At 47.2% G+C, this 26,216-nt stretch overlaps 1 protein-coding gene across 8 annotated transcripts in view; it reads left to right on the forward strand.

The window, feature by feature from the left end:
* Positions 1-26,216, forward strand: part of SLC14A2 (solute carrier family 14 member 2) — a 451,251-nt gene that overhangs the window by 366,154 nt on the left and 58,881 nt on the right. Inside the window, exon 4 of one of the 8 annotated variants that reach the window (XM_024734698.1) lies at positions 25,000-25,068. The exons of the other annotated variants lie outside the window; for them this stretch is intronic. The gene's annotated coding sequence lies outside the window, so the exon portion shown is untranslated. The remainder of the gene's footprint in view (positions 1-24,999; positions 25,069-26,216) is intronic. 8 annotated transcript variants of the gene reach the window in all.

Genomic DNA, 26,216 nt, shown 5'->3' on the forward strand with positions numbered 1-26,216 from the left:
CTCCCTTCTTACCCCGTTGGAGGTATACTTTTTGAAATAAACACTTCACACTCTCTCCTTACCCTTTTGTTGTGTAAATACCCGCCGAATGCAGCAATGAATTAAGTCATTAATACCCTAAACCAAGGCTTCGCAAATTGTAATGAGCGCACAAATTCCCTAGCAATCCTGCTGAAACGCAGGTTATCATTCAGCAGGTTTGTGGAGGAGCTGAGAGTCCGCATTTCTAACAGGCTCACAGGTGCTTCTGCTGGGCCACGGAGGCACTTTGAGCAGCAAGGCTGCAGGCTATTCACCTGGCTGCTTCCCTCCACCAACAGAGCCTTCCTCACGAAGGCACACGCACAGGAGGCAGCTGGCAGGGCCAAAGCCATTTCACTAACCTCACGGCTGTGACCCAAACTAGCCCTACTGCCACCCGTCAGTAGAGCCAACAGGTTCCCAAGCTTCAAGTCTCGGGCACTGGGAGACCTGGGGAAGGTGCAGAGTCTTTGGGGCCATGAGAAGCCCTTTGACTGAAATCTTTGCAGCAGCTGGCAACAGCCAGGCACCGCAGGAACAGAGTCCAGTATCTCTACATCCCTGGCAGGGGTGGGGATGAGTGTGCTGTAATCACTGAGGTCAGGAACAGTCAGCACCAATACCTCTCCCACATCCCGAAGGGAAGGCTGCTCGCCAAGAGACACTGGCCCAGTGTGGCAGCTCCCACCTTCTTGATGGCGAGTTTGGGCAGAAGTTTAACCTTTCTGGTTCCATTATTTGACATGTAAAACGAGAGGATCACACTAGAGAATCTTTCAATCTCTTCTCTCCTTCCTATCCCAATCTATGAGTCTCTAAATGCCTGTACAGTAAATAAAAATTCAGCCAATTATCTGCATGTCTAAATATTCTGACGTCTTGTTGTCAGTGCCACACATCAGGACATCAGATGGAACCAGGTTCCTTTCCATCTGGAGGCTGAGTACCATAAACACAGCTCTCCCATGAACCTGGGCATTCCATCCCCATCCACATCTTGGGAAGCAGATGCAGGAGGTTGATTGCCACAGCCAAGCCTGCTGCCAGAGACTGGAAGGTGGAGCCTAGTCCCCAGGGCTCTGCTTCACAGCCCAAACACACCAACCGTATAGTGCCTACCAGTTCTGAAGGCAGGCTTCACTCAGCCAAGAGAAACAGGCATTTTAGATCAGGAAGGGGCAGCACTTGACCCCTGGCCTCCTCCATCTGGCTGTCTCTGACAAGGAGCCTAGTGAGGGGCAGGGGGCCCAGTGGACGTCTGGTCCACCAGAGCTGGGCTTGGATCCTCGCTCCCCCAGATCTCAAGCTCTGTGATCTCTAACGTCACTGTGAGTGTCATTCCTTATAAGACTAGGTGCAGAGTAGGTAGGCAATAAGGTGAAGCTATTCTTTCCTTCACATGACTGTTGATAATAAATCAGACACTTCCCAGATCTGTTCTTCAAACTGACAGAGTCCAAGGGTACCCCTGGAACCAGCATCATCAAACAACCAACGATCCAGAGTTCTAAACCAGCACTGTCTAATAGAAACATAACATGAGCCATTGATGTGTGTTGCATACATAATTTAAAAGTGTTACTAAAAACAGTTTAAAAATTTTAAGTGTATTACATTTTGTAAAAGTAAGTTTTAATTAATTTTAATAATATATTTAATTGAGCCTAATATATCTAAACTAGTATCATCTCAACATGTAATTGACATTAAAACCTATTAATGAAAATTTTCACATTCTTCTTTTGTACTGTCTTTGAAATTTGGTGTGTATTTTACATTTATGGCACATCTCAATTTGGACTAGCCGTATTTCAAGTGTTCAGTGGCCACATGTGGGCAGTGGTGACTTACGAAACAGTGTGAATACAGAAGAACTGGTGGGGGCACCATGCCAGGGGTAGCGTTTAGCCTTCCCATCATCTCTGACACCACCTCCCAGTCATTCCAAATAATAATCCTATTAATAACAATAAAACCCTAAGACTAATGTTCTTAGATACAATGACTAGGCATTTCCTCAATCTTAGGTAAAAGGATTTTTAGAAGAGTTTGCTATTTTTATTTATCTCTAGGATTCCAGCTAAGGAAAAACTCTGGGCTTGCTCTTCACATGCAACTGGAAGGTATTAACACCTCACCCTCCCAGCCAGACTATTGCCCTTAAGCTCCTTCAATAAAAAATGTTTGAAACTATGACTGACCAGTGGAGAAGGCAAAAAAATGTACCTGCGGGAGCTCCTCACTGAAGTGTTCAGTGCTGTTTACTTTTTTAAAATGTTATTTAAATGAGGACCTCGAACACCAGAGCAGAAGACACTGACAGGATAGACTGCATGGCTGCAGGGTTTACAACAGTCAGGGCACTGGGGACAGAGGGAAGCGTTCGTGAATACGAATGGCACACAGATTATTTGCTATAAACTACAGATTTGAGAAGCACCACGGTATAGATTCCAGCACAGGTTACCAGGCTAGAAGACTCAAGGATGCAGAGTATTAGCGGTCCTGCTATAGCGATGAAGGATTGAAGTATAAGACATATCACAGAATATTGGGCATTAGATACGAGACTCAAGGGAGCCAGGGCCTGGGGTGAAGGGAAAGCAGAGTCTGAACAACCCATGGCCTCCTCCAATCAGTTAGTGGCAGCCTCCAGCCTCGCCACTCCCTCCCAGCCCTCCTCTCTCCCTCCCACACACTCAGCATTGCAGGCAGTGTCCTTGTTCAAGCTGCCTGACTCAGTCCCTGGGAGCCAGCATCAGACTGAGACTGCTGCCCCTAGCAGATGCATTAAGGAGGTTTCTGCCACCCCGACAGTCATGAAGACAGTGCAGAAATGGGATCGTGGGGCCCATGTTACTCATGCTTCACGGAGGCCCTCCTGTTGAGCCATGTAGATTACATCCAAGAAAAAGAAATCTACCCATCATCATGGACGAAGGGGTGGGGGGATGTGGGGGAGAGGCATGGGGGGGAAGGAGGCCTCCCCCAGCTCACAAGGACCCTCTCCCCGCCAGCCCTCCTTTAAACTCCACCTATGCACCCAGTTGCCCTCTCCCGTCTCTCCATGACGGCATGAGGCTAAATTAATAAATGTGGGTAAACCATGTGGAAATGTTTGGCTTGCCAAGTGCTCTAAGTGAGTTTGAAATACTATTGGAAACAGTGGAAATTGGCACCGCTATCTGGAACAAAACTGATCTCGCCCCCAGGACTCCTGAGATTGAGTTTGGTTCATTGAGGCATATGCAGATAGAGCAGGATCTTCGTTAGAAACTTGGTGGATCTATTTCAAACCCTTATTGGGGAGCAGGGAGATATTAAAATATTAAAAGAGATGGAAAGACAGCGAGGATGGGGATTCTCCTCTGATGTGATAAACCCACAGGGAATTGCCCAGAAGTTGACAAGAGAAAGGGGGTACTTCTAAAGTGAGGTGCATTCAGCTAGGTTGATTTGGGTCTCTGAGAGCCAAGAATCAGTCCTGCCATTGCAGGGACGTGTACTTCGGCACACACACACAAGGTGGGTAGGTACATGCTTTCCTTCCCCAAACAGACTCATCTTTGCTACTGGCTCCTCCAAGGGGCTCCTGATAAAGGAGGCAGGGGAAGAGGCACCCTGGCCTGGGGAGTGACATGGCTTCAGGGAACCAAGAGGCCTTCCTCAGGTGAGGTGTGGGTTTTGTTCCCTCATAGCTGTTGTATTGGTCAGGGTCAACCAGAAGAACAGAACCAGTAAGAGATTAGATAGATAAATAGATAGACACAGACAGATAGATAGATAGACAGATAGACACACAGACAGATAGACACACAGACAGATAGATAAATAGATAGACAGATAGATAGATAGACACACAGACAGATAAATAGATAGACAGATAGATAGATAGACACAGAGACAGATAGATAGATAGATAGATGGATAGATAGATAGACAGACTTATTTAAGGAACTGGCTTATGGTCTATGGGATTGTGGGGGCTGGCTTGGCAAGTCTAAAATCCATAGGGGACTCTCAGCTGCCTGCCCTCCTCACCAGTCAGCCCACCTCCTCTACTGTCAGACCCTCGACTACCTCCTGAAGCCTCCCCTCCTCAAGCAGCTACTAGTGTCCTGGTCCCCTGAGAATGGCCTTTGAGCTGTCTGCCAACCAATCCCATCCAAACCTCAAACAGGTCTCCAAGGTGGTCGCCTGCATGCCTCCTTACTCATCCCTTCTTACTTACATCACTTCTCAAGTGAGTTCCTGAACAGCCTCCTGGTTGCTCTCTATGCCTCCAAGTCCATGTTACCCAGTGTATTTCTAAGCTATGCACAGGGCCAACCCATTCTGTGCTAGGTCCCCTGCAGCTCCTGGTGAACCTGCACTCCTCCCCTGCCCACTCTTTGCTTCAACTGTCCTGTGCTTTCACGGTTCCTGGACGATCACACTCCATCCTCAACCCTGACGAGGGCCATGCTCTCCTCTGACCATAGCCCAGGTCTTTGCCTCACCACCTCTTCCTCCCCATTAATGACTGGCTCAGAGCACAATGTTCCCTGGTGCGGGAAGCCCCTCTTCTGGGCTCCCTGAGCACCCTGCTTCCCTCTGCCAGCACTCACCACTCTGTGGCATAACAACCTGTCCGCCGCCTGCCCCTCCACAAACCAGTGAGCATCGCACCTCTGCCTCCAGCCCCCACCCAGCGCAGGTCCCGGCATCCACCTGGCTCACAATGCGTGTTTCATCAATGTTGGCTGAATTAATGAACAAGATGTTTGCCAGTAACATTACCCCAGTGCCCCTGTTTCATCGCCAGCTCTTCCAGCAGTGTTCCTCACTTTCTTCCTCTTCCCATAGCTCCATCTGAAATTTATTGGGGTGGGGAAATGATATTTTTCTTCTCCCTCTGCTTTGCCCGTCAATTTGAGAACTGTTCTGAGCAATAATAGTGTCATGATAATTTATGGTGTAAAAGAGTTACGACCTGAAACCGTGGGGCCAGCTTCAGGAACTGAAAAGGCACAGAATGGCTGTCGCCCAGAGGGCGAGGTGGGCGGGGCGGGCATGGAGGCGGGACGCTGGTCTGAGGGGTGTGCTGTTCCCTCGAAGGCTGCCGGGAGCCTTAGCAGGATTCTCGCAGGGGAGGCACGGGCTCGAGCTATATTTTAGAAATACTCTCCATTGGCAACATGTGGTTGGGGCAGGGAGACCAGCTACCCAACATTTGAAAAGGGTGAGGGATGGAACTAGGCAGGGGCCCCCATGAGACAAGGAAGAATCAGCAAGATTTGCGGTTCCAAATCTGGGATGAAAATAGAAAACCTGACCATACAGGCAGATGTTCAGACATTTTCAGAGTAAATACTTTACTGTCCCAACCTTTTTTCCATTCATTCAACAAATATTATTTGAAATGTGATTTCTTGTAAGCCTAGAGATACAACAAGTAAGACATGGTCCCTCCCTGGGCGGGGAGGGGGGAGGTGCTTTATCCCGATGGGAGGGACAAACAGTAAACAAATGGGGGATGTTAGAGCAGTAGGTGATAGTGAGTGTGTGGGGGAAAGTCCAGCTGGGGCTGCGATAGCAGAGAGGGAGCTGGAGGATGCATTTCTGAGGAGCCATGACTAACCAGGGAGGGTATTCTAAGCAGAGGGAATGGCGCGTGCAAAAGTCCTGGAGTAGGAGCAGGTTCCACATGTTTGAGGCAGGGGAGGAGGTGACAGGAAGGAGGTGACATCAAAAAAGTAGCCAGAGTCCAGGTCCTGGAGACGCAGTGGGCAGCAGAAAGACTCTGACCTGTGTCTGAGTGAGCTGGGCAGTCACCAAGGTCTCCTGAGCAGGATCCCAGCTACATACTCAAAGGACCACTCAGGCCGCTCAGGCTGGACTGAAGGAGAAAGTGGAGAGACTGGTCCTGGTCCAGAGGCTGCTCACATAACACCGGAGAGACATGATGGTGCCTTAGGCTTGGCCACCTAGCAATGAGCTGATGACAAAAGCTGATTCCACGTGTGATTTATAGGAGAAGCTAATAGGAATAGCTGGTGCACCTGGGTGTGGAGTGTGAGAGAAAGGAGGGCCTGAGCCTCTCTGGGCACCTTAGTCTGTTCAGGCCATATAACAAAATTGCACAGACTGGGTGGTCTGTAAACAACAAGCATCTATTTCTCACAGTTTTGGGGGTTAGAAGTCAAAGATGAAGGGGCCAGCTGATTCGGGGTCTGGTGAGAGCTGGCTTCCTGGTTCCTAGATAGTCTTTGCACTGTGTCTCCACATGGAGGAAGGGACTAGGGGACCCTCTGGGGCCTCTCTTATAAGGGCACTAATCCCATCCATGAGGGCTTCACCCTCGTGGCCTAATCACCTCCCACAGTCCCCATCTCCCAATTCCATCACATTGGGGGTTAGGTTTCAACACATGAATTTGGGGGCAACTCAAAGATTCAGTCTATTGCTGTGAGTGACAGTTGCTCTTACTGAGATGGGGGGAGCCTAGAAAGCTGATCAGGTTTGAGGAGGTGCAGGCCAATCAACACACACCCAACCAGAGGTATGAAACACATTTTACTAAGTGGAACTTTCTATAAATGGGCACCCACACTTTGATATAGCAGCTGTGACTGATACATACCCTGGAGACCCTCAGGTGCCTTCTGACCAGAACTGAGTTAGCAGGGGTTTGCTGCTCGCTGTGTATTTGCTCATGCAGCTTATCTCTATCACTCTTTCCCCATCATAACATGTTACTCAGAGCCCCTCTTCCCAGTTCGAAATGATCTTTCTGCAGAGAGACAGACAAAAACACATTTGAGACAAAAGAGTTTACTTATAAAGAGTGGTATGGGGAGGGGGCAGAACCTCATCACCATGGGGTGGGGCTGATTCAGAAGGCTGGGTCCCCCTACCCCCAAATTTCTCCCACAGCTATCTTGGTTGGTCTGTATCAGCAGGGCCACGTTATAACTTGTGGGGGCCCTAGGCACTTGGCTTTCATAGGTCCCTTCTTCCATAAAGAACTATTAAAAATTATATTTTATGACTGCATTGGTAATGAGATAAATATAATGCAGGCTGGATTATGTACATTTTTTTCTTATGATTTTAAAAGAAATTAAAGCATTTTTGTGGACCCTTAAAAGTACTGTGGGCTGTGCCTGCTGTGCGCAACGGGGAAGTCGCCCTGTGTACAGGGCGGGTAGGAGGGTGGGTCTGGAAGAGCACTGGACATCAGGAGAGCCAGGCCCTCATCCTGACTTCTGAGCAGTAAGCTATTAAGAGCTCTGATCAGTCCCTCCACCTCTCAAGGCGTCTGCCTCCCCAACTTTCCTAGGAGGGTGGAACTTGACCATCTCTCAGCTGCCTAGTAAGCAGTAACCTTCCAAGATTCTACCTAAATCGTGCAGACCTCGAGCTTCATTTTTAACTTTCTGATCCCAAAGGAAGGCTCTTCCCCACAACTACAATATTAAACTTGTTTTCCTCTTCTGGATCTCCTTCTCTCATCAAATCATGTGCTGGTGTGTGCAGCCAGTGATTTCCGAAAAGCAGCCATAAAACCATAATGAGTGTGGAGATACCAACATGAAAATGACAGAGAGAAAGCCATAAACATTCAAATAAATATATAAATATAAACAAATCTATAAACTAAACCCTGGAGGTATTTTAAACACATAATATAGTATTTGTATCTCTTACTTTGCGCAGCAGAACTTTCAAAGGAAATTCATTTAACTCTATTGCTCACACCCCTAACCCCTATCCAGGAGTAATCGTTAATAACCAGCGCAATTATCACTTCCCTCCTGATCAAGAGTTCATTTCAGAAGCTCATTCTTGAATTCATTATCGTGCTGGAAATGAGCTGAATTGCAGTGGATGTGACCACATGATGAGCCCCTTGCTCTCCTTCCAACTGAGTTCAGTGAGATGCCTGCCACAGCCCTGGTCCCGACCTGCCCTGTCTGTTGCAAACGTAGTTACCTGTCAATACCTGGCCTGATTTAAAGAAGTGTGTCTGGAGTTAGGAAGAGAGCAGACAATTCTCTCTTTACTGTGAGTTTGATGGGTGGAGGGACACCCCCCAGGGAGCATGACTGCAGCCCTCCTGCTGCAGAGGAGCATAACCTGAGCTGGTCCGCACCACCAGCCGGAAATGGACAAGAGTGCACTGAGCACGCCTCCGCTGGGCCCTGTTCCCAGCGCTTTCAGGTGCTTGCTCATCTAACCCTCACCACAGCCCTGAGGCAGATTCAGGGCCAGATACAAAGCCTGTGGGGCTTCGTGCAAAATGAGAATATGGGGCTCTTGTTCAAAAAGCAGGAGAAATCTACGGTTAAAGGTACTGAAATATAAATTTTTTTATTCTTCCTTGGGTAATTTTCTCGCTCTCTCACTCTCTTGCTCCCTCTGCCTCTCTCACCTTGGCCTGTCACGGTGTTTTCATCTGCTACTTAATGTTGCACTGGCCAGGTGAGTGCAGACCGTCCCAGATACCAGGATCCCCACCCTGCATCTCAGTGCAAAGACAGAAGGCCCACTGGCTGCCAGGTTCCCGCCCCCAGCCCTCAGACAGACACACCTGGTCCAGCGTGGAGGAGTTGAGCCAGGTTTCTCCCCCTGTAAGGCTTCCACCCTAGCCCTCTGTGAACGGTGAACCCTCCCCCCGACAAGGAATGGCAACCTCTGTGCCTGGATTCACTTGGTACCAGGAATGGCCAAGATTCCTCAGGGTGCACCACCCTACACCTGTGCCCATGTGCCTGAACGCCCTTGTGCACAGAGGGCAGCAGCCATCCCCAGACTCAGGGCAAAGAGGGAGAGGCTAGGCAGGGCCCTGGGCACCTAGAGACGGGGGAGCAGGCGGCAGAGATCAGGGGAGGCAGCAGGAGGCAGGACTGAGTGTGAGCTGAGGATCCAAGCTTCCCCCACTCATGACCCATTGTCCTATCAGACTGCACTCAACGCAAATTTAAGATTTTGAATAATCGAAGGTATTTGAGTTATGAAGAATTTCAAGATGGCAATTATAAAGAATCCAACCCCAAGCCCAGGCCCTCTTAAGCTCAAAACCATATACAACCGCATTGGTCGTGTGCCCATGAAGCCGACTCTGGGCAGATTATACCACTGTCCTCATTTTGCCCAAGGGAGAACTCAGGCCCTTTAATCTGCCCAAAGTCATGATACTTTGGCGGGGGTGGGGGACACTGAGACTCAAACTCAGTCAGGTGGCTCCAGAACCTCATTCTTCACCACTTCCTTTCCCATCAAATCTGGCTGCCCCTGGGCAGTACAGTACAGTACTACATGATCTTGCAGAACAGACAAAAGAGAGTGCACGCCCCAATCCGCACCGTCTTGCTCAGTCAGCTACCCACTGGCTGTGTGACAACGGGCAGTTCCTTAGCCTCTATTAGCCCAACCTGCCACATGGGGGCGCTGTGGAAAAAAATGGAGTCCTAAAGGTCCATTTATATAGAAGCACCAGTGTCACCTAAAACACAGAAGTGGGAGAACCTGACTAGAATCATCTCCTCCTTTCCCAGGCTTTTCCCCACCCCTCACCAGGCAACTGACCCCAACCTTGAATGTCCAGAGAGGAGAGCGTACACGCTTTGTAAATGTAACTGCTCTGTAGCCCCTCAGTGAGAAAGGGACAAGATTAGGCCAATTCACCACTCAGACCACTTAGGGCTGTAATATTTTCGGAGTCTGGGTACAAATGCTTTGATTTCATCGTCTAATTCCAGTGGGGTTTTTTTCTCTCTCTATTTAGTACAATGGGGTAGCTCTCTCCATTAGTGATCCAGAAGGATGCCCCCAGCCCAGCTGACATCTGTACCACAGAACAGATGTTTGCTGAATGAATGCCTTTGGAGGAAAAGTCTGCATGATGTTTTTCCTCAAATGCATTGATCAGACTGATCCATTAGTAAGCACTGACTTGAGGAACACCAAATCTGTAGTATTGATACCAACCAGGGTTCTTGGCCTTCCCCAAGCAATAGAAATTGACTAGAGGCCAGACAAGAAATTCAGGCAAGGCTTTATTGGGGCTCCTGCTGCAGCAGGGGGCGGGGGGCGAGAACAAGTAACAGTTTCCCTTGCTCACTCGTTCCCCAAGGGGCGCCGAGCTTGTTCCTTGTATGGGGTAAGGGTAGGGGTGCGTCCAGAGGGGTGGCTTAGGTGTTTTGCCCACCCCTTTGTGGTGTTGAGTGCAGGGGGCATGCACAGTACCCTGCTTTTGCTCCTGACACCCAGTTTTTGCTCCCGGCTCTTCAGAAGTGGCAGTTGGGGTTTTTTTCCTTTGGTTTTTTTGTACCTTTTGGTCCAGAATTCACCCCAACTGCATATGCACAAAGTTATTTTTAGTCCCATGTAGTTTCTTTATGTTTTGTTGCTCGAGGGGAGGTGCGTCCAGGTGCAAACACTGCAGCAAATGTTCCCAGGTCCCAGGCTGTCTCAGTATGATGAGACATAGCTTTGGTGACCCTCAACCTCTGAGTCTTTTCTGCTGAACTAGAGTGACGGGCTTTCTCAGACAAGGTCAGGAGCATTTCCTTTGGTCTCATCAAAGAAGCTGCTACTTTGGCAGCACTGTCTGACAGATCTGAACGGTCAGAGCCTTTGGCATCAGCCACTGCAATAACTCACTCTCGGTGAGGGTGTACGTGGCAATACATGATACCCAAGGGTCTCCATCATTCTGGGATTCAGGGCCTGTTCCAGGAGTGCCAGTTCACTGCCCAGATCAGGCCAAATGCATCCAGAAATTTGCCAGAACTTCAATTGTAAACTGCCGCCCAGAACGTTAACTCATGAACTACCCAAAAGCTGTAGATGAGCCATATGATGGTCAGGGGTTGTTGGGAACAAGAAATGAGGTAGCATGTGTAAAGTGCTCAGCACAGACCTGGTACACAGTACGTACTGAAATGCCAGTCTCCGATGGGAATGTAATCTCTCTCTTGGAGAGCGTTAGTGAGCAGAGAGATTTGCCCCTCCTTCCTGGGGGGTATTAGAGGCTATTTATCCTAGAGAGGGACAGTATGAGGGCATTAGACACTCTGATGAAGGAAGTAGGAGGGTGGAAAAAGTCATTTGAGGCAGGCTGAGGAGTGCGGGTCACGAAAACTGAAAACTCATTTTACTGGTAGGCAAGGTTTTTCCATGGTCCGGCTCTGGACACCCCAAGGACATAGTTAGTGTGAGGTCTCTGGTGAAACATAGAAAACATCTACCCTCAGGTTCACTTCCGCTGCTGCTACCCTCCCCAGAGACTTAAAACGTGTAATTGTAACGGGGCACATAAGCTGGTCTTTCCTGGAGAAACTCACGTCCTTAGAGAGATCAGAAGACACAAAAAAATCACTCAGGTCTTTCAAGGAATTCTCCTTTCAGCTTTTTGCTTCTTGAAGCCAAACAGCTTGTACTTCCACCTTCTAAAACGCAGACACTTGAGTGCTTTCTCCAGAGCAAAAATTGGTTGACACTCCCTGCTGATGAATTCAAACATTTTGACTGAACTCATTCAAATTCCTGTCAGTTTAGTCAATTGATGTCATATCAGATATCTGTCACCATAACCAGCCAAGTCAATTATATACCTGGTCTTTCTAGTTAGTTAAACTTATGTCTAAAAACAAAAATAAAAAATCAAGATAAAAATAACCTATCCATTTATTTAGCAACTGACTAATAACTTCTATCAAAAAAGTACATTTTTGTCCAACTACTTTGATTTTTTTCACTGAATCTACTAAATCAATCAGTTGTACGTGGCGGTGCATTCTCGAACAGATGGGTCAGCTTGCTGAACACGCAGGGAGGTGAACGTCAGAAATGAAACCTTCAAAACATGCCATCAGGACGGCCCCAATATCACGCTCAATCATCCACAATAACAGGGAGAAATGGGATCCTGCAAGAGGATAGGTAACCCTTAATCACAACAATTTTGTGCATTCAAGAGCATTTTTCTATTCTCCCTAGAAATTCCCCTTCCTGTCTCTTGTTTGTCCATAGTTGATAAGAAAATGGTGTGATTGCTCAGAATCTGACTGTGCCTGGATTGCCCTTCAACAAACAAGCCAATACAAGTTCACTGAAAACTGGAAGTGGACTGTATTTAATGGGACCCCTTGAAGGTTGTATTATACTGAATTAATTCTGAAAGATGTGATTCCTACCCAAGTCCAGAGGATTATGATAAATTCAGCGTTTGATACAGTCAGTTTTAAACCTGAGCTAAAGGGTTAAAATCAGGTTCTTTTTTTGCTACAAATGAAACCATTAAAGCTGGCTTTTGGTGCTGTGCTTCTCTAACTCCACTCTCCTCCCACTCGCCCAACCTCCTCCTACATCCCCTCCTAGGATGCTCAGAGCCCTAGTACTCTCCCAGAGCTCTCTCCACAGGGGGAACCATTTAATAGACCAAGACACACTGAGGGACCTTTGACTCTCTGTGCTCTTTCCAGGGCTGCCTGTTTTCTGACAGAAGATACCTGAAGAGATCTGGGTTTAGCTCAGAAGGGTAAATCACTAATGACATACAGTCGTCCCTCCGTATATGCAGAGGATTGGCTCTTGGACCCCAGTGGGTACCAAAATCTGCAGATGCTCAAGTCCCTTATATAAAATGGCAAAGTACAGCCTGCCCTCTGTATCTGTGGACGCAGATCCCATGGTATGGAGAGCCAACAGTAATTTCAGATGCCAGGTAACTGGGCAGAGTCCAAGTGTCAGCAGACATGATGTTAACAAAAGCAGGTATAGTGAAGAGCCATCTTGCTTAGGGAATCAGAACATATTCACTCTCAAAAATATTCATACAGAATTAAACGACCCACTTTTGTCTGATTCAAATCTTCCACTGGTCAGATTTTTCTCCTGGTCACAGACATTTCTGCAATGGGAATAAGATGATTATTTATTGTTAGTCACTCACCACCTACAATTCACTTTTCCAATTTTCCTGTGTTGCCTATACAGTGCCACTTTGTCAATCCCTGCATTTTATTGACTGTGTTCTGATGGCTGGGATAAACAAATTACTTCAAGGATGGCTGTGGTGCAAAAACGGCATTGCTTACTGGGTTCTAAATGATGGACGGGTGTGTGATCCAGTTGGTCCTAACGTCAGCAAGCAACTCACCATTACAAGGGTGCAGGTTGCCATAACCCATCCTAGCAGGGACATATTTTGTATGGTATATAATAATTACCTTTTTTAATTCAAGTAAGTATGGGACAATATCCAGATCAAATGATTTTGCAGATAAAATACTCCAAATTTTCAAGTCTACTCCTTTAAAATACACTGTGAATATACTACACAGTAACAACTCCACTTTATAAATGCAATAAAAGCGTCAATAACCAAGAAGTTCACATTCTTGCATTAGGCCAGAGTTCATTAATTGGATCTAGGGCAGGTTCTTACAATGCCTAGACCCAAGTCTACGCGCAGCTCAGTGGTCTCCAAATTTCTTTACTGCGCAATTCTACCATAAAAATATTTTTGAGCAGGCACCCCAATGTGTTTGTTTAATTACAATTTATACTCATGTACTTACAGCAGCCAATATGTCAAGGCACAATACACACTTAGGCGAGGGTCATCTTTAATGACAGTGAATGTAAATCCTTTTTAAAGTCGACTTCATTATTTTAATCTTTTTTTGGCCTAATTCTCATTTTGGCTAATTAGGTTGTCATTGCCTTTACTTCCTAACATGGCTGATAATGAGTTTATAATCAGAACTGAGGAAGCAATAGCCCCACCACATTTTTGTGTGATTTATTTGGGCTTATTTTAGTCAATCTTTCTTTATAATCTGAGGTTTCTTTTTTTAAATTAATTTATTTTTATTTTTGGCTGTGTTGGGTCTTCATTGCTGCACGTGGGCTTCCTCTAGTTGTGGCGAGCAGGGGTTACTCAGTTGCGGTGCGCAGGCTTCTCATTGCAGTGGCTTCTCTTGTTGCAGAGCACGGGCTCTAAGCATGTGGGTTTCAGTAGCTGTGGCACATGGGCTCAGTAGTTGTGGCTCGCAGGCTGTAGAGCACAGGCTCTGTAGTTGTGGCGCATGGGCTTAGTTGCTCCGCAGCATGTGGGATCTTCACGGACCAGGGCTCGAACTTGCGCACCCTACATTGGCAGGCAGATTCTTAACCACTGCGCCACCAGGGAAGTCCTGAAGTTTCTTTACAAGAGTCTTATTAATCGACTGTCCATTTTGTGTAAATCCTTTTGCACCATGGGGGTTCCACTCTTTACCAGGATGATAATAAAAAAATTAAGAATAATACAGTATTAATAACAAATAAAAAGCACGTATCCAGGAAGTCTGACTCCAGAGCCTGCATAGGTGACCTGCAGTGCTGACCTTCACACATGGTACCCAATGTCCACATGTGACATGTGATGACTTGAAAAATGATCTGAGCCAAGACTCCTTATCTTAAATTCACCTTAATTTTTAGATAAAAATATACATAGAAGTTCTAGTATTTTCTACTCACACCCCAGTGGACTGTTTTATGTACCCTTCAGGATGAATGTCCCACTTTGGGAACCACTGGCTCTAGTTCACCTTAAAATACAGCCTATTCTGGAGAGAGGGGTGGAGATGCCTACTGAGACCAAATCAGACTTAATGTCCTGCCCAGGAGTTTTTGACAACCTGGGGGCACTGGGAAGCATTAAAGAGTCTTAAAGAAGAGGGGATATGACCTGATTTGCATTCTTACAAGATTATTCTGGATGCATCTAGAAGAATGGATTGTGGAGTATGCACAGATATCAGGACTTGTAACAGGAGAAATGATAATGGTCTGAGTTAAGGTTGCAGCCTTTTAAATGGAGCAAAGTGGGCAGATTCATGAAATAGTTAAGATCTGGTTATTAATTAAACCTGCCCAAGGTTAAACAGCAGGTAGGCAGCAGAGCTAAATTTAGATCCCAGGTCTCCTCACTCCCAATACAGTGATTTTTCTTCTGATTTGCCATGTCAGAGAACACCTGGTCCCTCTGTTTTATCCTCCCCCAGGGAGACAGGTGATCGGGAACTGAGCCTGGACAGCAGCTTGCAGTTTCCAACGGGGTGATGGAGGAAGGTGAAAGGAAAGGAAAAGCACCGCCTTCTCCAGATGTATTTATCTTTGCAGGATCCATGAGGGGCTCCATGAGAGTCTGTTTTCTGGGTATTGAATCCCATATTGAAATAACACAGTTCCCAGTGACAACAAACAGAAACTCCAAGAAACTGTTCATTCAAGTCTAGGCTTTAATGAAAAACATAACCCATCCTGCTGAAGGGTGGAAGGTGATAGAGAGGTACCAGCTTGGGAGGAGAAACAGGCTCTTTTACTCACTCTTACCATGGTGCTCTCATCTCTCCTCTTGGCTGTTTGAAATCCTTATTCCTTTATGCTAAAAATTTACCTCTTCCCCAAATTCCTTTCTTCTTACCCCTTCTCAACTGTCCCCTGCTCTAATCTCTGAACACTGGGTTTTTTCTCTGACATCTAACAGTCAGGGCTCAGTACAGGAAACAGAAAACCTTGCAGGTATTGTAAGCAGAAAGGGATTTAACACAGGTATTTAGGGGCTTACAAAATTTGGGGCAGAGTTGTAGGAGGAAGCTCTCTAGGTTGGGCCAGAAATTACTCCCGGAAACTACAGAACTGATCTACCATAGGAGCTACTACCTCTGAGGCCACCACTGAAACTTGAGTTCAAGAACCACCACTGAATTCCAGGAATCAGGAAGCCAGAATCACGAAGTCACTACAGCTACTGCCTCTCAAACCCCACAAAGCTGGCGGCTGAGCACTGAGTGGCAGAAAACATCATATGTCCATGACCTGACTCTCATCAGAAAACAACTAAAGTCTTCTGATTCACTTACACCTTCTAAATATTTCCTAAATGCCTCTGATTGACAAAAGCTGATTTTCTTCTAAAGCCTAGCTTCAAGGGATGCTGAAAATTTTGACATTTAACTTTCCAGCCTCTTGGGTATAGTAAGGTACCCTAGAAGGAGGATTAGGCAATCCAAGCTACAGGTTCCACCATGGGAATTTTCCAAATAATACATCCTACATCATTTTTACATGTCTAACCATCCTTCAGTCCCCAGAGGAAGGAAATCATGTATTTCACATTCTTCAAGGCTACAGCCTTGCAAATGAGAGGCCCTTGCTAAGGACAGCCAAATAATTAAATGATGGAGTGCTTTAACTGTGTCAGTACCTTCTCAGTTTGCTTTCTGATTCTGTTCCTGCATTTAAGTGTTGTCTCTGCCCCCTTGAAGGTAATACTGGTTAGTACTTCTCAGGCAGGTCCCCACAGAATGTGCCACAGGGCTGGGTATATACATTCCTCAAACACTGGGTTGATTGTGTTTCACGGCCAATATTCACAGCCAAAAATCTTCACAGTCAATATTTTTCCCAAAAGATATTTCTGCCCCATGATAATCAATAGGAAACAAATTTCCTGCAAAAGTGTGAGGCAAACAGATCTTTTTTATAGGTCCTGTCATCACATTTTGGCAGCAGACTACCTCTAAGTTGGTACGCAAGTGCCCTCCACACTATTCTACAGGGTTGCTATAAGGATTAAATAAGATAACATAGGGTAACAATACCTACCACACTGTAGGTGTCCAATAAATATTGGTTCCTTCCTTCTCCCCAAGAACCTTTTCCTATGAAAAAATGTCTTTCAAGATTCCTGCTAAGAGACTGGCTAAAATCAGATCCTTGAAGAGATATTGATGGCTAATGTATTCATTATCGATTGATGTGTAACAAATTGCCCAAAACTTAGCAGCTTAAAACAACAATAAATATTTATTATCCTCAGAATGTCTTTGGCCAGGAATCCAGAAGCAGCACAGCTGGGTCATTCTGGGTCATTCTGGGTCTATAATAAGACAGCAGTCAAGATGGCTACAGGGCTGCTGTCATCTGAAGGCTTGCCCAGGGCTGGAAGATCCACTCTGAAGGCAGCTCACTCACACAGCTGGTGAGCTGATGCTGGTTGTTGAGGAACTCCTAAGGCTGCTTGAGTGTCATCATGACGTGGCAGCAGTTTCCCCAAGAGCAAGCGAGCCAAGAGTGCAAGGCTGTCTTTTATAACCCAGCCTCAGAAGTCACAGACCATTATTTCTACAATGTTCCACTGGTTACACAGGTCAGTGCTGTGACTACCAGCAGGCAAGGATCATTGAGTCCCACCTAATAATGGCCTAATGTATTAGTTCTTTTTTCTCTGGATAGATAAATAGAATTAGAGGTAGAAGACAACTTGGAATTACAATTAAAGAATAAAATAAAAACGTATAAACCTTGACAAAGCAAAAATAATAATGGTAAAAAAATTAATAAAAATTGATAAAAGTATGGAAAACCAATTTCCTCATTTTTCTTAGTGAAGAGGTAATCAACACTACCTAAAAGTGAAACATGGAATTTTTTTAAAGATACCGAATTCTTGATTTTTTTCCAAATAGTTTTTCTGTTTTCTTAGTCTTAAAGGGTTATAAAAACCAAAAATATTTCCTGTGATAAACACTTATCTGAAGATCAGCAGTTTCTTTAGTTTCACTTTAATTCATTTTTCTTTTGTTAAGGTCACATAAAATTAAATATAATACTTTTAACTTTAAAAAATATTTTGTAAAGCATGATCCTATTTCTAGAAAATTATTTTTGTCTGTCCATTTCTCTGGCTGCTTGTGACTATAAGCAAAGAGTTGTTTGGAATGATAGATCCCCAATGTTTATGATGGCCTTTTCTGCATCTGGACAATGGAATGAGTTTTTGCTCTCTTCCTGTACTCTTCAGTAGTTTACGTTTTCACAATGAATGTATATGATTTTATGAACATGATAAGTATAAACATGGTTAAATTTTAATTTAATTACAATTAAATTAATTTTAATTTAATTCTTAAAAGAATATGATTATTGGGTGGGTTATACTGTCATATCATTTTTAATGTGTATTCCCAAAAATTTATATCTTAGAACCTCAGAAGCCCTTGAAGATGTTATAGACGGATCATCAGTTTTTAGAGGGGTTTTCCTGACTCTTGTCTTAGTGAGTTAGAGTGCAGACATAATGCAGCCAAAGACAGTGTGTTCAGATCCACAATGAGCCATTTGTCCTCTCCCAAATCTGTGGTCCCCATCTGTACCCCTAATCAAAGCTAGACCCCTGGTAGAGGCAAATCACTGATCAAGGGGATCTGTGAATCCTAGAATCCTGATTAAACCCCACTTCTTAGTTCACAGTTGGTTGCATGAGCTTTGTGCGTGAAGGAATTAGGAATATTACCAAAAAATGAATACAATCATTATATAGAAGGCAAGGCCCTAGGAGAAAAAGGCCTAGAAAATCTGGAAAACAAAAGAAACAGGATACAAGATCCCTTAACACCCAATTCAAAGATCTCTTAAAAGCTGATGTTAGGGAAATGATGATATTAAAAATATTTCTACCAGCAGGAAAGTTTTTGGTTTCCATGACTTTTTTCACACTTGGTCTATGATGGTTTCTCACCGAGCATTTTGAGTGGGACAATCCCTTGTCATATAGGCTTGTCCTGCATATTGCAGGATTTTTAGCCTCCTCAGTCTTCCTCCCAAACATCCTAGTTATGTCCCTCAGCCCCTTAGGTCACCAAGAGGTGCTCCCTTGTTTTCACTTCCATAATCTACACTCCCGCCATGGGCACCAGACAATCCCATCCCTGGGCACTTACAGGTTACCTTCTGGTTTCCCTTAGGACAAGAAGGGCTCTTTCTTTCTCACTGTTGAATCTCCAGTGACTGGCACATAGTAGGTGCTCAACAAATACTTTTGAATGAAAGCATAACATCCAATATAAGACCTGCTATGAAGAAATTTTTGGAAGATTAACATTTCTAAATATTTACATCAACCAATCCACTCTCTTAAAATCCCTGTTAGTTGGAGTCCTTAGAATTTGTGGACAACCCCAGAACATGTGGGTGGATAGAGGTAGAAACTGACACCGGTTGACACCCACCGCATGCCAGGCAGTGAGCTAGGCCCTCTGCATGTGGCCTTGCAAGGTAGTTACCAACATCCTGCTTCACAGTGAGGAAGGATCTGTGTCTGAGGTGGCACTGTGGTGACTGGCAGAGCTGGAATTTGGCTGGACTCCAGAGTCCATGTGCTTTTTGTTCTATCCCAGTGGGATTTGCTCATCAACACTCACCCTCCTTTCAGATGCTCAAGAGAAAACACATCTTCAGAGATTTCACAACAAGCTCAATTTACTTTCCAGTGATGTCCAGACAAATTCCATCTCTTCAGATTTTTGGCTGTTTAAATATAGCCAACTTAGCTCTCCCATTACCTCAGTCAAGCCTCAGGGAGTCAGAAAACAAGCAGCTCGGCAAATGCCTTCAGCCACTTCCAAATGCACACATTCCTTGACACCCAACTGATGCAACCCCAAGTGGCTTCTTTGGGCATCTGGAGAAAGATTGTTTTGTCAATCTGATTAGTCATATGGGAGGAGTGAGGGTGGGATGGAGCTGGAATTGTTAAACTCCTCTTTTCCTTTTTAGATAGCTGGCCCAGGGGCTATTTCTGAGTCCAGATGATATGTCAGGGTGATGAAAAAGAAGCTCCCCAATTCCTCTTCTCTATCCTTCACAGGATTCGTGGAAGAGGGGAGGAGGGGGGGGAAGCCAAGCCAAGGGGTGTGGCAGCTTGAAGGCCGTTGCCCCGTCAGAGCAGAGACAACTGGCTCAGGGGCTGCTGTCTGCCTGCCCCGCCCCGTCTGTCTCCTCCACAGCCTGGTTTTGCCCCCTTTCCTTTACTACCAGCACGTCAGCGTCTACAGCGTCTACTGCGCTGTGACTTCATTTTCTCTTTTTTCCTCTCCTCAGTCACATCTTTTCTCCTTCTTCTTCTTCCTCCTCCTCTTCTTCTCCTTCTCCTTCTTCTTCTTTCTTGTGTCTAGAATTCTCCAATCCTTCCACTTTTTCCTTCATTTCTGCCAATCCCAGCTGTATTTCTCTTCTCACTACCTGCACAAAATGTCCCTTTCCACATCAGGTGGGGCTCTCTCTGTCCTCTCCTCTCTGAGAGTGCACACTCATCTCTTGATCACTGAGTGTTTTCCTCCTGCTGTGTTCATCCCCACTGAAGCTTCTGGCAAGGCTGCATGAGGCCGCCACAACCGAAGGCCCCTAACTTCCACTCACCCCAATGTGGGTCCAAGCTTCTGTTCTCCTCGGGGATGGGCAAATCCACAACCCGTCTGTGTCTCCTCTTTACATTCTTGTATGGGATTACAAGGCAAGGTGAGCATTCGATTTCGATATTCCAACAACTGAATGAGCCTCTGTTTCCATAGGCAGTACATGCTTATTTCTGAACTTGTGCAGCCCCTATAACTAGCTTCCTTGAGAGTAGGCCATTGCTATGACCCTGAGCAGGTTGCATGGAAAGCAGGGACTTGGCTTCTGCAGGCCAAGGCACACACTGGAAAAGACTGGAGTGTTTGCTACCTCCTTTCATCTGGAGATAGAGGACGTAATGACATTTAACTAAAGTCATACATCTTTTGTTTTGATTTTGTTTTGCTGTTCTTAAATCTGTCTGGTTTTGCTTGTTTACTGAATGCTCTGACCACTAAGCAAAAAAGTTCTGAATTGAATGAAGATCTTTTCCAGGCCCTCTCCTACAGCTCCCACAGCCCACCTCTGCCACCAGCTGAGACCCCTATATCTGTGCCACTCAGACCTGAAGGAGCAGACATGGGGCTCTTGTTCAAATGTAGATTCTGCTTCTGCAGGTGGGGCTGAGCTCCTGAGTTCAGAACTGGAGCTGATGCTCATCACGCATCTTGAGCAGGTGGGAGCAGACTGTATGCAAAACAAGAACAGACTTAGCGACCTAGGTCAGCACTTCTCCATCTGTGCTGCACGTCAGCATCCCTGGGGAGCTTTTAACCATCCCAGGCTGCAGCCCAGACTACTTAAGTCAGAATCTCTGGAGAAGGAGCCCAGGCAGCAGCATTTTTAAAGCTCCCTAGAAAGAGACGATGCCCGTGTGCTGTCAAGGTTGAGGACCTTTGCTCTCAGGGTTTAAAGGAAGGAGCATTCACATCTGGCTGGAGGGAATGGGGAGGTGCTTTGAAAACAATTCATCCCTACTCAGTTCCCACCAAACCAGATGAAAACAGTGGCTTGGGTTCATCATGTGCAGAAAATGGCTTATGTGAAGCCAGTTTTGAAAACTGGGAGACTGGGGGAAAGCCAGCTCCTAAGCACGTTACAGCACATTGAGAAGCGCTGTCTAAAGCCATGGAGGATGCGGCAGGCGGGATGCCACACTGGGAGAATCCAGTCCAGTCGCCCCTTCGGCGGGTGCTTAAGAATGACCTGAGATTGAACACCGGCCCCTTAACTGCCTCCCCTCCCCCTCCCATCAGTACCCCTCACCCCATTCTAAACACCTCCACTCTGTCCACAGAGGCCTTCCATATTCACCTGACTTTGTTTTAGCTGAATAAGAGGCTCCAAGGACAGCGCCTGATGGGATCTGTCCCAGTTTCTGCACCCTCCCAGGGACAGCCTGACTCCCCTCTCTAATCAGTGTCGCTTTCAGAAAGCAAATATCTGTGCCGGGAAAAAAATTATCAAAGTTTGGTTGAAAAGAAAGGGCGTAGCTCAAGGGCCTTACGGACATGCCAAACAAAGCCTTTTGGAGAGGTCAAGTACAGAACTCTCTCCCTGCCACGGTGGCAGATGGGGCTACACACCATCCCAGTTACACACGCAAAGTCCCAGCTCACACTGTGGTCCAGTTCATGCAAGGAGGCATGTGTTTGTACACACTGCATCCAAAGACCAAAAGCATAAACTATATACAGCCAGGCCCCTGGTATATGCATGGGAGGAGAGAGTCCTCCTCAGGGAAGAGTCCAAGACCCGTAGCAAGGGTGTCAGTGATGCAGAAAGAGCCCAGGTCTGAGCATTAGGAGGCAGGGTCAGCCCCAGCTCCTATGTCAACCCCCATGTGACTTCAGGCAGCTAGCCTCACTTCGCTGGGCCTGTGAAGTGAGATGAATACACCATCCTACCTCTCTCCACACATCATGGGACCGTTTGAGGAGACCAATGCAGTTATAGTAAGGAAAGTGCTTTGTAAAGTATGAAATACTATGCGCGTGAAGGCTTAAAGCAGTGCAAAATTTGTAGTGTTCATAGTGTGTGCACGTGTATGTGTGTGTGCAAGAGATATGTGTGTGTGAGTGTATGTATGATTGTGTGCGTGTGGCGGGGGCTTGTACGTGAGTGGATGTGTGGATGAGTGTGTGTGTGTGTGTGTGTGACTCTTGCACTGTAAAACAAATCCCAACCACCACATGGGTCAAAGGCAAGGTCAGAGCACCTCCGGGTGGTCAGGAAGGTACCGTAGTGATGACAGGGCCAGGCTGTGGGCAGAATCAGGGTGGATAATGGAGAGCACCACACATGACGCAGAATCAAGCCTGAGGGGGTCATGGGACCAGAGGAGACCTCCTGCCCAAGCCAGGGGCACATGCTCAGGCACAGGGGGCCCAGCCCTCAGGCAGAGCTGCAGGGGAGCAAGGACAGTGGCCACCTTCAGTGCTGCTTAAGTTTTCCCCCAACTAGCCCCAACTGATGGAGGCACTTGATGCATCGTCCCCAGGTGGTCTGGGGACATGCCCAAAGCAGCCAGCTACAAACTCGAAATGTCTGTCCAGAAATGTTTACCTTAAAAATTAAAATGTTTGCATGCTACTCTTTTATAAGCCATGTTTGCTTAAATATACAACAATTTCCCACCAAAAACAATTAGCATCTGGAGCAGTGTGCATATCCCGTCCAGAGGTGATGAGACCCTCAGACCTGGAGCACCTGGGAAGCTTTTTGAGCCGTGGCATGACCAAGTAGTGTTTTAAGATAATATATCCACCACCGGTGGGGAGGTGGAAAGGGATGTGAGCTGGCCTGGACAGGGGTGGGCCTGGCCCAGAGGGAGAGAATAGACTGGTGCAGACAAAGGCCCTCGAAGGGAACTCTGACGGCCTGGTAATTACTGCAGTTGTGATGGTGAGGCAGTGGCTCAGTACAGAGCCCGTGGAAGGGTCATCCCACTTGAAAAGTGTCAGCTGAGAAGGGTGTGGTGCGCACCTCTGAATGTCCTTCCAAACACAAGCTAGTATCTAAGGCGGAGATCAAAGGTCTGGTCTCTTACCTCCACCTCACATAGACTCCTGAGGCTTTCAGCTGAGGGCCCTGGTTAAATTCCCAGCTACAGGCCCCAGCCCTGGCCCTGAAGGAGAGGCCAGAAAGATACGGCCCCCGGCACACTGGCCACCAGCCGTCTAACCCCAGACAGTCTGCTGATGGCCCAGAGGAGTTTTGCTGCCTCCTGACTCCCGTCCCACCCACCTGACCTTCTGGCCCCAGTGAGTCAGGCTCCTCTGAGCCCAAATCAAACTCATTGGGCCGGAGCTGCCAAGAAAAGCTCTGAGCCACTCCTAACAAGAGGCAGCACTTGGACAACATCTTGTACAACTGACCCTGAGAAAGGCACCTCTCACCTAGGCCCGGTGGCCTGCCAGGCTCCTTCCTTTCTTCCCCAGCCTATCTGTCTATTGACCAGGCCTCTCCCTGGCCTCCCTGGGGATGATCCACCAGCCCATGGGCCTCTTCTGTTCCCATTCCAGCGTCCACTGAGCACTGCACAGCTGATTTCTCCCTTTCAGCAGCTGTCCACCAAGCTCAGGGATCCGCAGAGCCCCTGGCCTAGGGACCCAGCCTGACTCAGCAAGGTCCTTCAGAGCGAAGTCCCTGCCTTTGATCCTGCTGTCACTGTGATCGTAGCAAGACAGCAGAGAGTCTGGGGGCCTTGTCTGCTGAGTCAAATCAAAGGAAGCTCAAGGGGTCTGCCCTAGAGAAAGGAAGGTTTGGACTCAATCCCTGAAGTGCTCTTATGTGGCGCAGGGAGTGCGCCCGCGATGGGTAAAACTCAGGGGCTTGATGTCAGCTCCACAGACCCAAGGGTTTCCGGTAATCAGAGCTGTGCACAGTGAGAGCAGACTGCCTCATGGGGTTGTGGGACCCCAGCCAACAGTCAGAGGCACTAAGAAATGGACCTTCAAAGTTTGAAAGAGGCAAAGGATATCCCTTTCCGTCCTACGGTTGTAGAAATTTATGGAAACTCTCCCTTTCCATAATTGTATCAATTGTAAAGTCTTGGGTAAAATTAATCAATTCAGTAAATATTTTGGAAAACGTACTAATCACTTTTCCTTCTCCAGAACACTGCAACCTCAGTAACTCAGCTGGGTGGAAGATGACGTAAATGAGGCCATTTTAGATTCACCCCCCATGACAAGGTCACAGGCAGACTTAAACCCAACAAGCCACAGCGAGGGGGAGCTTCAACTGTGCACTGATTCACACCAAAAACTCAAGAAACCCTTCAAAAAAAGAAAAGAGGGGCTTCCCTGGTGGCGCAGTGGTTGAGAGTCCGCCTGCCGATGCAGGGGACACGAGTTCGTGCCCCGGTCCGGGAAGATCCCACATGCCGCAGAGCGGCTGGGCCCGTGAGCCATGGCCGCTGAGCCTGCGCGTCCGGAGCCTGTGCTCCGCAACGGGAGAGGCCACAACAGTGAGAGGCCCGCGTACCGCAAAAAAAAACCCAAAAAAAACAGAAACCCCTCAATCACAGGCCCTTTCCTCTCATAACTGCAGGAATATGCCGGGAGGGTGCAGCTTCTCTCCACTGGGCAGAGGCATGTTTTTACATTGCTACTGGAAACAGTCTTTTAGAGAAAAGAGCTAGAAGAAGAATTTCAAAATTAGTACAGTAGAGTGGAAGCCACAATTTCTGATGTTGGGAGGTGAAATGGGGTCCAAGTATATGGACTGAGAACTCACAGTCTGGCTTCTAACACACAGCTTCGCCTTGGCTGCTGGCTGACTCCGGCTCCAGCAGGCCCACAACTGGGATTTCCTGGCACAAAACAGGTGTGTATTTTTTCAGGCATTTCCTTGGCTGGAGTGCTCGCCTGCCTCTTGCCTGCTCAGCCAAGCCCTAACAGGAAAGCCTGGGCTGGTCTCCCTGAGGCAGGGAGGTTGGGGAACTGCCCTGTGCTTCGACAGCAGTCCCTGCATCCCCCCCACCCTGCCCCACTTTCCCTCCACACTGAGAGTCTGCTGCCTCTCTCCCTGCTTCTCTACCACCAGAGCGGCAGCTCTGTGCCCCCTGGGATAGCCTAAGGGCACACAGTAGGTATTCAACAGGGAGCTTCTTACAAAGAGGAAGGAGGGCCCAGTCTATCTGGGGAGCCTCCTTGCGGAAGGTTGAGGCCTGACTTTTTGGAGAGATAGGAGGCTGATCCAAACAACCATTTCTGTCCACATTTCTGAGGGAGAAGAGGAGGTGCGGGCAGCCAAGGAGAGCGTTCTCACGCCAAGCAGATAATTATGTGTTCTTGGAAGCAGGTTTCATGGACTGGCTCAGAACTGAACTGGGAATGGGCTCTGAGGGCTGCCGCCTTCTGATGGGACGTGGCTCGGGCAGCGATTTCACTGTCCAGTTTTAACAAGTGGCCGACGCCTTATGGAAACTTTTGAAAGGCATTCTGCTTCAGACCAGCCAGTTTGCACCTCATCTGGTTGCTTTAGCCATCTTTCCCTTCAGTTTGGGAGAACACGAAGGGAGGAAAATAAAAATCACTGAGCACCTACTGTGTGCCAAGAACCAAGTCAGCACTTTCACTGTCCTAAGAACCCGCTAAAGAGAGAGAGACAGAGGCCCATGCAGCAACTCCTGGCAGAGAAAACAGTGAGGCTGGGCATCTCAGCTTCCACAGCCTTTGCTCTTTCCAAACAGTGACCTTCTCTTTACAAGGCCATTTTTGCTGCACGTCTCGCCCCTACCCCAAAGCCAAAATTCCCCCATTTGAACAGGATAAACATTCCCATGGCAAAGGAATGCTGTGTTCCCCAGAGGAGATGCAATCACGTTGTTCCTGCCGAGGTTATGTGGGCTTATGAAATAGGACACTGGGCTGAGGGCCTGGCCCCGGGCTGGAGGGCTGCCTGCCTCCCCCCGCCTCCCCCAGCTGTGCCCTGCCAGGCAGTTGGAGTAATAGAAGGAGCCCAGGGTGGGA

Source organism: Neophocaena asiaeorientalis, unplaced genomic scaffold (assembly GCF_003031525.2).
Source record: "Neophocaena asiaeorientalis asiaeorientalis breed wild unplaced genomic scaffold, Neophocaena_asiaeorientalis_V1.1 scaffold322, whole genome shotgun sequence".
Taxonomy (NCBI): domain Eukaryota; kingdom Metazoa; phylum Chordata; class Mammalia; order Artiodactyla; family Phocoenidae; genus Neophocaena; species Neophocaena asiaeorientalis.